General features: G+C 39.4%; 1 protein-coding gene across 1 annotated transcript in view; it reads right to left on the bottom strand.

Annotated features, from left to right (window-relative positions):
• The window catches only part of MGAT5 (alpha-1,6-mannosylglycoprotein 6-beta-N-acetylglucosaminyltransferase), a 121004-nt gene extending 109222 nt beyond the window's left edge, over nucleotides 1–11782 (bottom strand). The window contains exon 1 of the mRNA XM_032692864.1: nucleotides 11703–11782. The gene's annotated coding sequence lies outside the window, so the exon portion shown is untranslated. The remainder of the gene's footprint in view (nucleotides 1–11702) is intronic.
• Nucleotides 11783–16325: the final 4543 nt, after the last annotated feature.

Below are 16325 nucleotides of genomic sequence, written 5' to 3'. Positions count from 1 at the left end.
TTCTGGAGATTCAGAGCTTGTTGAACAAGCTCTGAAAGCTTGTTCAGGCTGCAAGTTAGACCTTCAATAAAAATGGCCTCAGTCATTAGAGACAGCTCCTGAGGTCAGCTGAAAAAGCCCCATCAGAAAAAAAGAGAAAGAGGATCTGTGTGAAAGTTATTGTTGTGACAAAGAAAAAGATGCAAGATCAACTGGCCCTTTGCAGGCATGCAATCAATGCCTGAAACCACCTGTTTTCATAAATAGGCAATGAACAATCCAACAGAAAGGTTTGAGTTCATCTTGTGTCTATTATTAGCTGATTATAACAAAGACTCAGCACAACTGCACATACACCATTCAGAGACTTCATCAAGTTTGACTTAATTGTACAGAAAAAAAAAATCCATCCAGGCTTGTTGGGTGGGTGGGGCAGGATGAGGGGTTCTATTTTAGTCCAACAGTTGAAGTCAAGGAGTTCAGTAAATAAAGACATTTCCTAACTGGTTTAATAAAGAATCAGGTTACACTAACTGAAAAAGAATTTCAGAAGTACACTTTCAGGGATGGGAAGGAATGCATGAGATAAAGCTTATGTGTAATGTGTGTTAAAAAATTTTAAGTCATATGGTGAAATCTCATCCTTGAAGATGAGATGCTTGAAGTAAAAAGGCAAAAGTCACTCAAGAGTCTGGACTGAGATGGAAATCATGGGGTTTTTTACACACACAGCATAGAATACAGAAAGCCTTCCTCACACATAACTGAAATCCAGCTTGAACAACAGCTAAAAGCAATACAATGCCAAAGCCAAAATAAGAAAATTAATTGAGAAATAGGTGGACTATAACACACCTTCTGAATAAGAGATTACATACACTGAAATCTTCACAGCCTACTAGAAGGCTACTTCCAGGGCTGAATAGAACAGAAAATACATCTGTTGCCTGCATAGCTCCTGAAGACCAAATGAAAAGAGAGCACAACATGATTAGCCCTTCAGTCTTGTAGGGTGTGGAACAGCGGAGGCAGTGGGTAAAGCAACAATTAGGGAGCAGTGACAAAGAAACATGCTTCAAATGTGTGATACTGTGATTCTGTGAAATTACACCAAGTAGGGATGGAAGGCAACAGACACAAGTGAAGATGGAAAGAAAGGGTAGGACCAAAACCCTGAAACATGTTACACAGTATTCTGGTACATTTCTAACACTTCTCATTCTTAATTTTTTTTTTTTTAACCAGTTTTACAGCTCAAACACTGGTGTACTTTCCCTGACAGTCTAAATAAATCTTATTAAGGAAATAAAGACCTTAACATCATAATAAACTGGACAACTATTAGCAGTGCACTCAGCCACACATCCAAGATAGTGAGACTATATTATTAAAAAAAAAAGGATAATAACAACATTTGACAGATTTCTTCCTCCATTTGTCAAATGCAAGGATGGCAGAGCTGGTCAGTAAAAAATAAACAATGAAAAGGTTTTAATTCTGCATTTTTGTGGCCTGGACAAACATCTTTATCCTGAGCAATAGGCTTGATCCCCATAGTACAGGCAAAGTAGACACTGCAAGGTTCCTGGAGTAATTTCTGCAAAACTACAATGCTGCATCAGCAGCCTTTTTAATTAAATGTCAAATTTTAGTTATTTAAAGAATAAAGTGGGTGGCATATTTAAAAATACTTTGTAGCTTGTCAAAGGGGAAGAGTACACCTTCATTAAAAAACTATTTTCATAATACACACCTAAAATCAATAGTGTGAAATCTTAGTTGTATATTAGGAATTTACACAGTGAGAAGGATTTTTTTTTAAATTTGAATAAACAAACATTAAAAAGTATACTGAAAATACTTGCATAGACTAAGTCTTCTGGCAAAATAACCCAAACAAAACAACAAACACCACATTAATTTGCTACATAAAACTGGGGCCATTTGACCCACTGGACAGAGCATTAACCAATATTAACCCTCTGCTAAACTAATATTTTAAGAAGTAATAAGAACACAATCTTCTAAATTAGACTGATGTTCAAACACCCCAAGACAGTATTGTCACTGAAAGCTGCATCATTATCCTCCTCCAGCCTCCTTGGCCAGCCCATATGGCTGGAAGATGAGGACAGGAGAGGAATGGTGTTGTTTTGAAACATGAACGGCCAAATGCCAGAAAGCCATTTACAGCCACAATACTTTGTCAGCCAGGTCACTGCACTGGCATGTAAATGCATTGATAAGAAAATGGGGAGGGATTGGTATGAGGGAACAAATTTCATCTAACTGCAGTTTGGTGAAGACCAGGAAGACTAATGACATTCCCATATAAAAGCACCACCAAGTGCTGGTGTTAATTCTCCTGCATTAAAGGAACAGAATATTTGATTAGCATAAGGTAGTACAAATTATAAAAGAGTGTTATAATACTACTGACTTACACAGAGTATTCTGAACACCATATCCTGAAGTAATAAGCCTTCAGCTGGGCAACTGAATTCAAGTTTGCCATATCCACTGGGAACAATACCCAAGGGTAGAACAGACCTGAGGTACAAACAACAGTCTGACTGGAGACCAAGACAATTCTAACAAAACTAAATACTAACAGTGGATGGGGAAAAAAATCCATACTTCAAGTACATGGGATTCAGAAAACTTGCACTTCAAATGTAGGGGGAAAAAAATGCCCCTGCTAATTATATTTTTTAAAACCCCAAATAATGAGCAAGTAGATTCTTCAGATCTCAATCTAAACCCCCTTTTTAAGCCTAAGTAACATAAAATTTATGTAGAACAATTTTCCTCATATATATAAATTACAATACTATTTTTCAAGTACAGCTCTTTTAAAATTAATCTTTTTTTTTTTCATTTATAAGACTCACTGTTTTCTTTGCTCTAGATGTGACCACTTACATGCCAATATCTCAGTAAGTAAGAAAGTGTTCTCAGACATGTTTTAAGTAACTTAACAGTGGCATTCTTCTGTAACATTACACAGTGCACAAGTTATGCAACTGGTACATATGGAAACTATGATGCCAGGAAATGAATCAAGGTACAAGGACTTTAATAGAAGCTGAACAGAAGCTAAACCTGTTACAAGCATTTGCTGTGCATCAGCCAGTACAGCCCTCAAAGGAAAGTTTAAATGTACACTTGGGCCTCATTGTACTAGTTTCAACATACAGAGCCAGAGGTTTAAATAGCATCAGCTCCAAAAGAGCTTAAGTAAACTGCAATATGCCTTTTACACCAGTACAGAACTTTACCCACTGCAGTTAAACTCTTGTTGCATCATTTTAAAAATCTAATCCTTTCACCATAGGCTGGTGGCAAACTGAATCCCTGCTGGTAATTTATCAGCAGTGCTGAAACAACTGCTCACTTACTGGAAATTCAGGAGCCAGCCTGGATCAGCTACTGAACTGAAATTCCAAACTTCCAGTGGGCAGGTACTATTTTCACAGAACTTCATCTCAGACGCAAGTATGCAGCAATCTGTAATGGACTCCAGCAGAGGCACCAAGTCCTCGTGCATCTTCCAGCCTGAAGCTCTTCCTTGCTCCCTCAAATATTTTTTAACTTACCTTGGTGAGAATTTTGGAATGGCAGGTCAGGTGAAAGTTACTGTAACCTTTTCCCCAGAGGAATCATGGGTAGCCCTATTAGGTTATCAATCCAGAACCCAAGGAGAGTCACTTCAGAGACTCAAAGACTTCAGAAAGATTAACAACAGGAGCCAAAAAAATGAGATTGATACACTGCCCAAGAGGTCTCACACCACCGAGATCTAGATTCAGTCATATGTCAAATCCTTTAGTCAAACTAAAAATTCACGCAACCCGGTTTCATTTCTCACACCATTAAAAAATTCAAAAGTTTTTATTTTATTGATTATTCAATTTCTTGAACACACGAATGCTAAGCTACTGAAAAAAAGTAGGGAAAGTATTCTAACAAGAAATTCAGGTTACTAACCTACCTATAAGGAGTAGAACTTATCTTTCAAGATAAGTTACGCTAACAAAACAAAGAATTTTTTTCCTATAAATAACTCTATTGGTATTTAAACAAAATGCCTATTAGAAATAACAATCTAATATTTAATTTAAAGCATGACCATAAACATATTTAAAGTACGACCATAACATATGATAACTTGATTACAGGCTCCTAAAATTAGGCTAAGTGTTCAAAACTGGCTGATTTTATCTATAAGTAAAATAGCTGTTAGCTTGAGCAGAAAAGACATTGGAAGTATTCTCCTCCTGAATGTTTTTTTGTAGTCTAGTAAATGAAAAGCAGCTGTATAACACAAATAGATATGAAGTGTAAACAGAATGATACTGCATTTCACCATGCTCTTGGAGGATCAATAATACTGATTGAGAAACTGCATTTCATGAAAAGAAACACAGGGAAGTAAACTGCTCATTTTTACAAGGACTTAGAAAACCAAATCAATGTGCTAAGGGACTGATTGTAATAATGTAATTTTAATAATGTGGTCAAATATCCTGTAAAACCTAGACTGAAGTCTGAGTGGCAAAATTGAGAAATCTTTTTTTACCACTCCACAGAGTGTTCTCCATCCTTTTGCTATTCTGTCAGATCAGGAAACACAAATACCAATTTTGCTGACTAAAACTTGACAAAATACAGGAGTGACAATACTTAATTAAATCTAAGAAGAAATAAAGCATTAAATATTCTAATTTGGCTACATGTCTATTCAAATTTAATGCCCAAGATCTAAATTAGTAAATTAGTTTGACTTACAGACAAACAGTTTGGGTGCTACAAAAGCCTTTCTCAAGCAACTGAATTTGTTCAGTACTCCAAATATTTTTTTCAGATTTTTCCTGATCTCTCTGGAACTTTTTTCCATGATCCCTGCAACAGAAGTAAGTATTTTAACATTTCCTACTTTATCTTCCATCAACACACAGAAACTGAGAAATATTCATTTTTCTCCTCCTTCTCATTGCTTGCAATGATGCCTTGTTTGGAATGCTCTCCTACTTGTTTCTTAAGCATCTTATTGCTAGCCAAGGAATAGCCCCATTCATTTTGCAGCCCCTCTTTCTGCCAAAATCAACTGTGAATGCACTATATGTCTACCATTGGCCAAAAGCTTTTTTGTCAGGGTTGTGAGAGTGTTTCAAAAGCCGAGAGGCTGGAGGTTTTGGAAGTGTGCCTTATTTTGTGTGTGTGCATGCCTTCGTGTCTGAAGTAGATAGGAAAGTTTGTATTCAATACAATGTATTAGAACCTACAGAGAACACTGAGGTCAAGCTCCTTCATCTTTACAGCAGGAGTTTGCCAAATAGGTGTGGAAGTTCCTCTGTCAAGAATATTTCATGTATTTCCTAGGCCTGAAATACATCTGTCTACTTAGTTTCTCTCCTTTTTTTTTTTTTTTTTTCCCCAGGGAGAAAGCTCTTTTGCGAGGTGGCTCATAAATTCAAAGATCAGGTAAAAAACCCCAACCAAACGTAAACACAGAGCAAGTAAATACTCTATATTCCTTCTAAGAAAAGGGGGCCCATTTTTATGCACAACTCATACTAAACACAAGACAGAAAGAAAACTCATCCCGAGAATCTGAGTTGATGAATATCTGGTTGCTGCTCTCTGATGAATGTTTCTAGACATATTCTATGTTTTCTGTATATATTGCTATTTTAATTATTAAAACCAGCAAGCTTCAATTACATCAAGACAGAAATGAGCATATCAAACCCACATCGTGAGAAGCAAACTATTTCATGTTCATGTTACTTGGAGTAATATTTTAGGGGCATTAGTACTGGAAGCATTTCTTCTAGGCAGAAAGAGCCTTCACACTACAGTGCACTGAAACAGTGTGGGACTTTCATTCTACAGTTAGGTCATGCAAACACGTTCACTCAGCATTCAGTACAATCTTATTACAGTGCCTTGGTATGGAATGAATAAACAATGTCAAACCTGGATAACCACCAGGTTAGAAACATTCCTCACATTTATTCCAGGTTTTGGTTTGTGGGTTTTTTTTTTTAAAACTTCCAGAAAAAAAGAAACTAATTGATATGACTGAACTGGATACAAAGGTGTAGTGGTACAGCATAAAACTTTCTTGAGAAACTTAGAACTAGTATTTTCATTCTTCTTAATCTACAATATAGAAAATTAAGTCATTGTACAAACTGTACTTGAACAGGGCCTATCAAGAAAGACTCATGGAAATTACTTAAAAAGCTTGTTAGGAGGCAGATAATCTGTTCAAATATTTTTGTTATGAATACCATATCAATGCTCAAATTCACTGAATGAAGGAGTTATGTATATTTTTAACTCATGTATCCCATGCAGACAAGTTTTATGTGACTAATGAAATATTTCTGATAGACTGCACATTTTACACTTCATTTTACCAAAAAAAAAAAAAAAAAAAAAAAAAGGAAAAGGTCAAAATAGCAGAGCAAATACAAGTTTAGTTATGTAGGTCCTTAATATTTGAAATTATGTTCCAAGTAGATTACATGCATTCTGCAGAGTTCAAGGGAAATTTCCAAAACCTGCATTGAACTGTATTATTTCTCAGCAGAAAAGGAACAGACAGAGAAAGGGAGGGGACAGAAAAAAAAAAAAGAGAGGGATAAGACACAATTTTAAACTCCAGAGAACTACTGCCCAAGTGAATATAAGCAGATGCCTTTGCATTAACAAGGATCTCCTGTAAGAGTGTGTTAATCCACTCTGGTCACACATATTGCAGACAAGAGGACTATCACATAATATGGCAGAGTCCAAAGGTTCAGAATCTTGAAATGGGAAATGGTCAAAAAGCATCCAGCTCACAAAATATAATCTTAGGCAGGTATGATAATTCACTGCACCTTGTACCTTTTATGACAACTTAAAATCATAATATCATTTAAGGTGGGAAAGGTATTTGAGATTATGAAGTCCAAAGTCTTTGAATACTTCCAGGACTGCTGACTCAACCAGTCCCCTGGGCAGCCTGTTCCAGTGCCTGACAACCCTTTTGGTGAAGAGGTTTTCCTAGCATGCAATCTACTACTTGATTAGTAGATTTCTGAGAATGTTTTGCTAGAACCCCAATACAGGCTATATAAAAAGCTGGACCAGTCATGATGCATTTATGAAGAGAGGAGCACAACCTTAACAGGTAATGGAAAATAAGCAGCAATAAGCTTCATTACCAAATCTACCAAGAGTGAAAAAACAGGTTTTAATTGTAAACTATTCTAGGGAAACATAAAGGAGTACATTACATGTCAAAAATTATATATATAAATAAATGTAACAAACTACATGACCCATGAGCAACTACCAATAAAAATAAAATCAGGTTCAGCCTGCTACTTACAATCTAGGAAAATCCCTTTGTCTGAAGGACAAGGTCAAAAGAGGTGGTTGATAGCTCTGAAAGATTAGAGGCTTTTATTAGGATATAAAAATCAGTAAGACAAACGTCAGTAGGTTAGATTAATAACCAAGGTTAAACAGTTTGGAATGCCTGTGGGATGTATGAAGAAATACAGTTAGCTAACAGGAATAAGAGGTCCTTGTGAGACTCAAAGGGCCAGGATCACAGGATTCTTAACTCATATAAACCATAAATAATAAATCAAATGAATCATACCATTGATTTAAGCTTTCCTCATGAAAATGACTTTGCTATTTAAGAGTACTCTAAGAGGGAATCCCTGTCCCCCAAATAATTTCCTCTTCTCTGTTCACTGCAGTGTCTCCCTAATACACAAGCTGACACAGATGCACTATTACTCCATTGCTTTAGCAGAAGTTTCTCAAAGGAGCTACACCCTGGTCTGAGCGCATAGACAGACCTTGGGATTGAAGGATTGACCTAATTAAAGCAGACTACGCTTCTCCTTGTGGGAAGATAAGAACACAACCCCACAAATTCATCTCAAGACAGCTGAACCATTCCAGCTTAAATAAAAGAATAAGGCTATCCGCTCCGATAAAAGTTTGCATTGTCACAAAAAGCCACTGCGCCTTACCTGGGAGGCTGTGTCACCAATTCTTCATCATTATGGTGGCTCCTCTTCAAATGCCACCCATTAAGAGAGCCTGTGTCCAAACCCTTCAACTGAATTAGTCTAAGTTTGTACAAAACTCTTTGTAGCCACGGATTACAACACGTAAATTATCGATTCACATGAACAAACCAGAAATAGTCAAAAAAAAAAAAGTCAAAAAAACCCAGAAGTGATGGAAATCAAACCACTATACTAAAACACAATCTGAACAAGATTTATTCCTCACAGCTTCCTTACATTACAGGTCTGGGCTCTTCAAGAAATGAAAGTGAAACAGATAAGGAACTTCAGAAGTGCAACTTCTGTATTCTATGCCAATAATAGGAGGCTATAAGAGGAAAACAAGGGGGGTTTGAGTGTGCAAGCATACATGCAGAGGCAAATAGAAAGGTCTACTTTTTCTTCTGAAGTATGGAAGATGAGATGTGTTAGGTTTTGGTGGGGGTTTTTTTGTTTGTTTAAGTTCATGTGCATATGTGGTATATGAAACACAGAGATGCACAAATATTAACTTTGCCAAAGTAGAGAGGAATAAAGAATGACCTTATTCCATTCCAGTTGAGAATTTTTTGAAATTGAGGATGCAGTAATTGCAAAACTGCCTGATTCCTGAAAAAGTTTCCACTCATCAGATTCCCAGCTGATTAGCAGTGTGCAGCATATTCATTTCCTTCAGCAGATGCTTCCGATGTTCGTTACCAAGAACTGCTGCTGGAGTACTGCTCTGGTTCCAAAAGAGACTAAGCAGAAGAGTTCAGCAGACACTTTGGGAGTAATATAACTGAAAATACTATCAGCACCTAGCACTCTGATATTCATCAGTGTATTTCTTTCCACCCTCTATTTAAGAGGCTACGCAAACACTAAGTCAGACAATCTGTTGGCAAACAACCATAATGTTTGCCACTGGATCTCCCTTATGACTGCTCTTCCTCTCAAAAAAACTGAACTAATTCTCCCATCCTCTCATGAAACACTAAGACAGTATCCTTTAGATCTCAATCTGCTCAAAACATGAACACTGTATTCACATAAGCCTTCAAAACACCTACCACATAGCTAATAATCAAGTTACAATATCAGCGAAGGACAACAACGATGACTCCTGAAGTTCTAATAAAATTTCAAAGCCAAGATGAGGAAGAAAACTGCATACTAAGCTATTTTATTCAACAGAAGCAAAACCAGAGTGAACTTGTTGGATGATGGCAGCATACAACACAAAAAATGTAACCCTGCAAATGAATTTAAAAAAAATTAATTTCAAAGTTGAAGGGAAACAAGCAGTAATAAAATCCCACATATTATTTCAAGCATAGACGTTAACAGTATAAAGCTTTCTTTTTTATACAAGGGAACAGAACGGAATCTGGTTGGAGGGAGATGACTTAAAACTGGAGAGCAATTGTCTTTATTCAAAGTCATTTTAAGAATTCAGAACACTTCATTATTTTGCCAGATTCTATTTCATGAAGCAGATTAAGGATTTTACATGATTTCCACCCAGTGTTGCTGGCTGCTTCCCAAGTTTTAGGTAGTTTAGTTTGGGGAGCTTAAACAACCTGATCTTCTTATATTCAGCATTCAGTCACTTTGTCTTTCAGCATCTTTTCAGTCCAGGCTGTATAAGCTGCCTTCCTCCAGGACAGCAAGATGGATTTATCACCCAGAAAAGAAGAAGCATATGTTCTTATTTAATCCTTATTCTGTTCGTACAAAATAAATCCATATTCTACAGAAGAGCAACAGAAAACAGTGTGCACACATTAAATCATGAAGCATAGACATTCTTTTCACTAAACATACTGTTCCATGGCTATTTTAAGAGTAAACTACTCCCTACATCATCTCATATAGGTAAAGATCAGGAAGCAGTAGTGAAATTTACCTTGTATGCAACAAAACCACCAGAAAAAAAAAAAGGTGAAGGTTTTTCTTCACCTACTAATATGCTTGGTACAACCAGCACAATTATGTGAACTGTGGGTGCTGCAGTAAGGAGAGTTTCTCATGAAGTACAGTCAGAGTCATTACAGAGAGATGAAGAAAGAAAAAGGTAAATCACCCATTCAGACTAAATTGAACTTCGTGTCCCCAGGCAAAATGGTTTCAATAATAAAAAACAAGAACGAACCGGTTCCTCCTTTTTTGAAAGCTTTTTATGAAACAGCAAAAGTATTTTGAAAGAACCGAGATCACCTAACTGATTTAGGAGCTAAGACATACCCACAGCCTGCAAACGACTTCAAACGCTATCCTCCTGAGGACAAAGATTAGCAGACTGAATACCAGTGATTCCCTCCACCCTACTTGCATTTTCTATACACAAAGCTGTTTGTTGAGATAAAGCATTTGCACAGCACTAAGTTAAAATTCATTCCTGTATTTAGGATTATGAGTCATGCTGGAAAAGCTATCATACTATTTCATGGGGACAAGGTGACAGAGCTTTTTAGACAAATAAGACTGTATAATAACAAGAATCTTAAGAGTAAGCCTTCATTTAAAGAGTATTCTATCATTGCTGCAATTATCAAGAGAAATTGATGTAACAAGACCTAATGCAAGAATGGAGAATTCATTTTCTCAGGTTTGCTGACCACAATATCAGAAAGAAAAAAATATTCTCAAAAGATGAGATGATTTTGTACCACATCTGGAAAAGATGGAACTTACAGTCCTTATGTTAACAGGGAGAAAAGCCTCTACCAAGATTTAGTTCCTCAAAACTAAGTGATATTTATTCTCCCCTAAATATTAAAAAGTAAGTCTACCTTAAACAGCTGCTAAAACTCAAGGGAGACAATAAAACAGACCCCACAAATAGTTGTTTAATGTAGGTCCGCACACCTAGACAATCACATCAGGTCACTCCCTGCTTCTCAGAGACAAGGCAAATCCCTGCGATCAAACCACAATATGATGTTGATGTGTAAGAAATAACGAACCCGGCAAATGAAAAGCACTGTTATTTCCAGTCTAAAGCTCAATGCATCTCTGGCAAAAAAAAAAAAAAAAAAAAAAAAAGTAGCAGACATGGCAGCCCAAGGCAAATTTGGCAAAGAGATGACAGCTTTCAGGAACCTTTTTCTCAAATTCACTTCCTAGAGGTTCACAAAGCATTGGAGAGGGAACAAAACCAGCAAACCGGGTGGAACCGAGAGCTGGTAAATGGCATCGTCAGGGGGAGAGATTTCAACAGACTCTCGCCCGGAATTCATCCTCCCACCCACCGCACCGCCACCCGCGCTCGCCAAAACCTCCCACGGCCGCTCCGTCCCCGCGGGGCACGCCCGGGGCGGGCACCGCGGGGCTCCCGGGGCCGCCCCCTCCTCCGCAGACCCCCCTCCCCTGCCCCGCCGGGCCGGGGGGCGCCGCCGCCGCTCCCCGAAGGTCGTTCCGCAAGGTGACGGGGGCGGCCGGGCCGCGACGAGCACGGGCCCCGCCGCGCCGGGGCGGCTGCGGGGCGATGCCCTCCATCCCTCCCGCTCCGCACCGGGGGCGATGCGACCGCGGCGCTGGGCGTGTGGCGGGCGGGCGGGCGGCCCCCTCGCCGTCGCGGCGACCCCCGCAGCGGGGCTGGGCGCGGCGGCGGCAGCTGCACCCCCCTGGTCCCCGCAGCCCGGCGGGGTCTCGGCTCACCTGGTGGCGGTGCCCGTAGGTCCCCGCGCCGAGCGCAGCGCAGCGCCCATGGCCGAGCGCGGGCGGAGGCGCGGCCGCGCCCGGCGGGGGACGGGCCAGGCGGGGGCGGGCGGGAGCCGGGGAGCGTCTGCAAAGTGCCGGCCGCGCTCGGGGAGCGGGAGGAGGGAGGGAGGGGCGGGCGAGCGGAAACGCCTGTGACAGGCACAGGCAGAGCGAGGGAGCGTCTGCAAAGTGCGCGCCCGGCGCGGGGGCGAGGGAAAAACCTCCCGGGCACGGGGATGGGGATGAGCAGGGGCACCGTCACCCGTGCGCAGCCGCCGCCCGCCGCGGTGAGTCCGCGGAGGGGGCTCCCGGCCTCCTCTGCCTCCTCCTGGCTCGTCCTCCTCCGCAAATTCAGGAGGTCAGGCGCGGCTCCCGACTCTGGCAGCGATGCGGTTTTGTCCGCGGTAAGCGGACGCATTGCATCAGCCAGCGTTTTACTGAGCGTTAGATACAGGTATTTTTATTTATTCATCCACTTAGGTCGTCTTAAGAACTCTCTACAAGCTCCTAGAAGTTCACTTCTGAGAGCCATTAGCGCAAAAAAAAGCTACTGTTTTTTGCAATAAGATGACTATTTTGTAGTGGCGAGACGGTCTCTGTTTAGCACAGCTTCAGAGCGGTCTATTTTCCCAAGCCTGCATAATGGCTAATAGAAGCTGGGTGACATCTCGTGGCCAATCCTGCTCTCTGGTATGGATAGAGGCTTCTTTCACTAGGAGAAGAGAAGATCAAGATAAAAGTGAAAAAAAAAAATGTTTCTAGTTACCTCCACAGCCTAATAGAAGTTAAAGGGAGATATGTATAGGTTATAATCAGATGCAGAACTCTAATCAATGTCTGTTACACGTTCTTCACATGCCGTGAATCATCAGAAAATGTTTACCATAAAAAAAATAAAAATCATGTAAGTGAGTATGGTTTTGGTGACAACTCACAAAAATCCCAGCTGGTGTTCAGTGCTATTCATCTGGGGTTTCTCCACACAGGACAGAAAATGGTGATGTACTCAATGCATGCTGAAGGACACTTGTCTGCACCCACAAGCATCTGCAATAATGCTGTGCAATCTGGAGTTTTAGTTTTCACCCAGCATTATGCTCTGTTCCTGGTTGGAAGCACTTGCTGGCATTTAATGAGAGGTTAGGGATTTGAAAATTTTACAAGGAGTTGAATGATCAAAGCTTTGGATATCTTTCTGTGTGAGATGGGTAACTTTTAAAATTATCTGCTGTGGCTTGTGGAACAGGCTTTTGTCATAAGGAAACAAAGCAGGTAAAATAACAGCAACTACAGCACTTTCCATTTATTATGCTTTTAGTTTACATAGCTCGTATGCAGTCACTTTTGAGTTTTATATGTTCTGATATAGAAGTATTATATATCAGAAAATATCAACAGTGGTCTCTTAGCAGAACTCTTACCGAAGGGAACAGCAGCCCTCATTAGCCAACAGTTTTCAAACTGGATCATACCAACCAGATCCTCCTTTCAGGAATAGGAAGTTACACTGGATATTCCACAGTATTTATATCTGACACAGCTAAAAGAAAAAAAAGAAAAGGAATTTATGAGCAAACTGTGTACATCGATTAAGGAAGTGAAAGCTGTGTAGGTGAATGAGCTCCCTGCTCCAGAAGTGTTTCTTGAGAAAGACTGGATTCTTACAACGTAAGGAACAAGAGACTGAAAGAAGAGAGAACATAAATCCCCGCAGCATTAAAGTTTTAGGAGAATCTGAGAGCAGTAGAGCACTTACATGTTTGTTCCTCAATTTAGCGTGTGACAAGTAAGCCACCAATTATTCAAATTTCACTGTCTCAGGCCTGTCCCACATTTAAAGCTTCACCCACCTTTTTGCTCATTCCCTGCCAATGGGAAGAGAGTGTGGGTGGAGGCCCCAGGTGAGGCTGATTAGGACCATTAAGGCCTGTTATTGCAATCAGAACCCTGTTCCTGGCATCTCACCTTGCCTGTTTGCATCTTTCCAGCTCCAGACTCCATGCATGTACTGATCCCATCATCCTTGGGTGTAGAGAGGAATGATTACAGAAGCGATTAAAGAAGATGGCTGATACCTCTGTTTGATGTGTGAGAACACTCAAACATAGCATAAGGCTAGGACTGAGCCCCTTAGCTATATCTGTTAATAGAGAACTTTTGGGTTATTGTGAGGTGTATGTTATTAATGAGGAAAACAATTACATTCTGGTAGAGACATTCAATATATCAGCTGCTGATACTGTTTTCCTGCTTAATTTTGTGTCCAAAGGTTGTGGACAAAGCCCTGCCCTGACTGGATAACAAAAACTCCCTTGATTTTGTGCCAGTCACAGCTTTGGAGTGGTAGAGAACTCAAACAGATGAGGTGAAGAAGTCACAGCTATAGTAACTTCAGCTTGCTTACTGTGCACTCAACATAAAGGACAGAAGTGATCCTTAGAAGACACTGAACACATTTCAGACTTTCCATGTTGAGAGACCAATTCTTTGGCACATCTCTATACTGAATTCTGGAGAATTCTGATTATGGACCAGCAGTGGATGATAACCTAAACGTAAGTGATAGAAGTCACCAGTGCTAACTCCAGATTTGCTTAATGTCACCTTTAAAGTAGCATACTTGTTGAATTTTCCATCTCTTTTTGTTCAAAGAATGAACTACTGTAACATAGAGAAACGTGTCTAGAGCATAAAAGAATTCTGTAATTATTGACAGGCAATACCTACACAAGCCTTTCCCTAGTGAAGTATGTGAAAACTGTGTTCCCTTTTGACTTGTAACACTGTATAACAAAATTACAGCACACATATAAAATATAGTTTGCCTTTCCTGGTAGAAAAATCTGTTATTACAAAATATACATTATTAGAGAATATAGATAGAGAAAATACTTTTAATATAGAAATGTCTTTCTTGTGAGGTGGACTACATCTAACATACCTGCCTTTGTTCTGGTTCATATCCCCATCTTGTCTCAGGTAGACAGACACAGTGTTACATCATGTTATACTTGTATTGCTACAGCACTAATCACTACAGCACCTGGGATAGGAACTAGAGACCATTTGCATTATAATCTTCATCTCTTTTAAAGCCCCCTTGCCTGGTTTCTGGAAGGTCTCCCTCCCTCTATTCAGAGTTTCTTTCCTTCTTTTATAACCCCTCCATATGCTCCTCTGAATAAAGGATTATTAGCTTTGCAGATACTAAGTGGACTCTCTGGTGGCGGGCTGAATATTTTATTATTAATGTTGAACACGACTTCAATAAAACAAAAAAGGAGAAGAGGAAAAAGAAGAAGGTAAAACTGAAATTTGAACCAGAGATAAGAAAAGAAAGACCTTCCTGAAGAGTATCTTTGCCTGTTCATAGCCAAACACAATAAGCATGTCTGAGGCTTCCAAGATATGCTTTTAAAGCTTTCTGTTTGATGTCTCCCTCAGCTTTATTGATACAATTGAATTTATTGCAAAATGATAACTGACTCAACAGTCAGCACAGTCTCCTCTGTGCTGGAGATCAGAAAACTCATGTGTTCTTGTTCAAGAACGTGCCTTGCTTTTTTGTTTGATTGCTCTGATTTCTAAGGACCTCATCTATATTTTTTGAAATACAGTACAATATACTTCTGAAGAGCTACCATATTCAACCCTAGTAATATTCTGATCACAAAGTGATATTTTGAAAAGTCACCCTCTCTCTCTCTTTTGCTTCTTAATCACATTTCAAAGTTGCTGTAGAATAACCTTGGTTTAACTCTGATTAAATATCAAAATATTAGGAAATAGAAAATGTTCCTATCCTTTCCCCATATTCAGACACACACCCCCTCCCCCACCCCCGGTTTTAACATGAGTAAGACTTTGCAGTTAGGCTTTAACTGCATCTTTTTTGCCAAGGTTTTATGGATACTGAAAAGTCAGATTTTTAAAAGGTATCATTAACTCTGCTCAGTACAGAAAAAACTCCCAAAAGCCCCCAACAACAACAAAAAAAATGCAAACAAAAACCCCCTACCCAAAACAAAACCAAACAAAAACACCAATAAAAGTAAAGCAAACTAATAAATTATTATTTGACTCTTGCCTTCGAAAATTTTATTCTGTCCCCTGTCCGTAAATGTAACAACTGGGATATAAAATTTTCCATCACCAGAAAATTTTGATCGATATTGCAACAGATCTACCCATTACCACAGATGTTGTAAATATAAATTGTACTATTCCATTACCTTTGCACTGAGTTACCAAACAGGACATAAACTCTTGGCTTTAGGTACCAAACCAGACGTTTCTAATATGTATTTAATGTGTGCGGTAAGTGTACTAAGGAACTCCTCAGTTGCAGGAAATTATTTTAGATTTCAGACATCACAGTAACATTTCAGTGCAAAGTGGCATGTAATTCTAAAATTTCACAGGCACACTATAAATCTGGTAGAGCTGATTATCCACTGTCTTCGTCACTTTGTAGTAATTAATAAGAATGGTGATATTTTACATCCACCTGTCATACAGGTTTGAATGGCAGCTCAGGGTACAAGGGATACTCTGTGTTCTCGTCCAAATGCAAACTGAAAT

Source organism: Chiroxiphia lanceolata, chromosome 7 (assembly GCF_009829145.1).
Source record: "Chiroxiphia lanceolata isolate bChiLan1 chromosome 7, bChiLan1.pri, whole genome shotgun sequence".
In the NCBI taxonomy this organism is placed as follows: Eukaryota; Metazoa; Chordata; class Aves; order Passeriformes; family Pipridae; genus Chiroxiphia; species Chiroxiphia lanceolata.
This window is presented reverse-complemented; position numbering and strand designations above follow the sequence as displayed.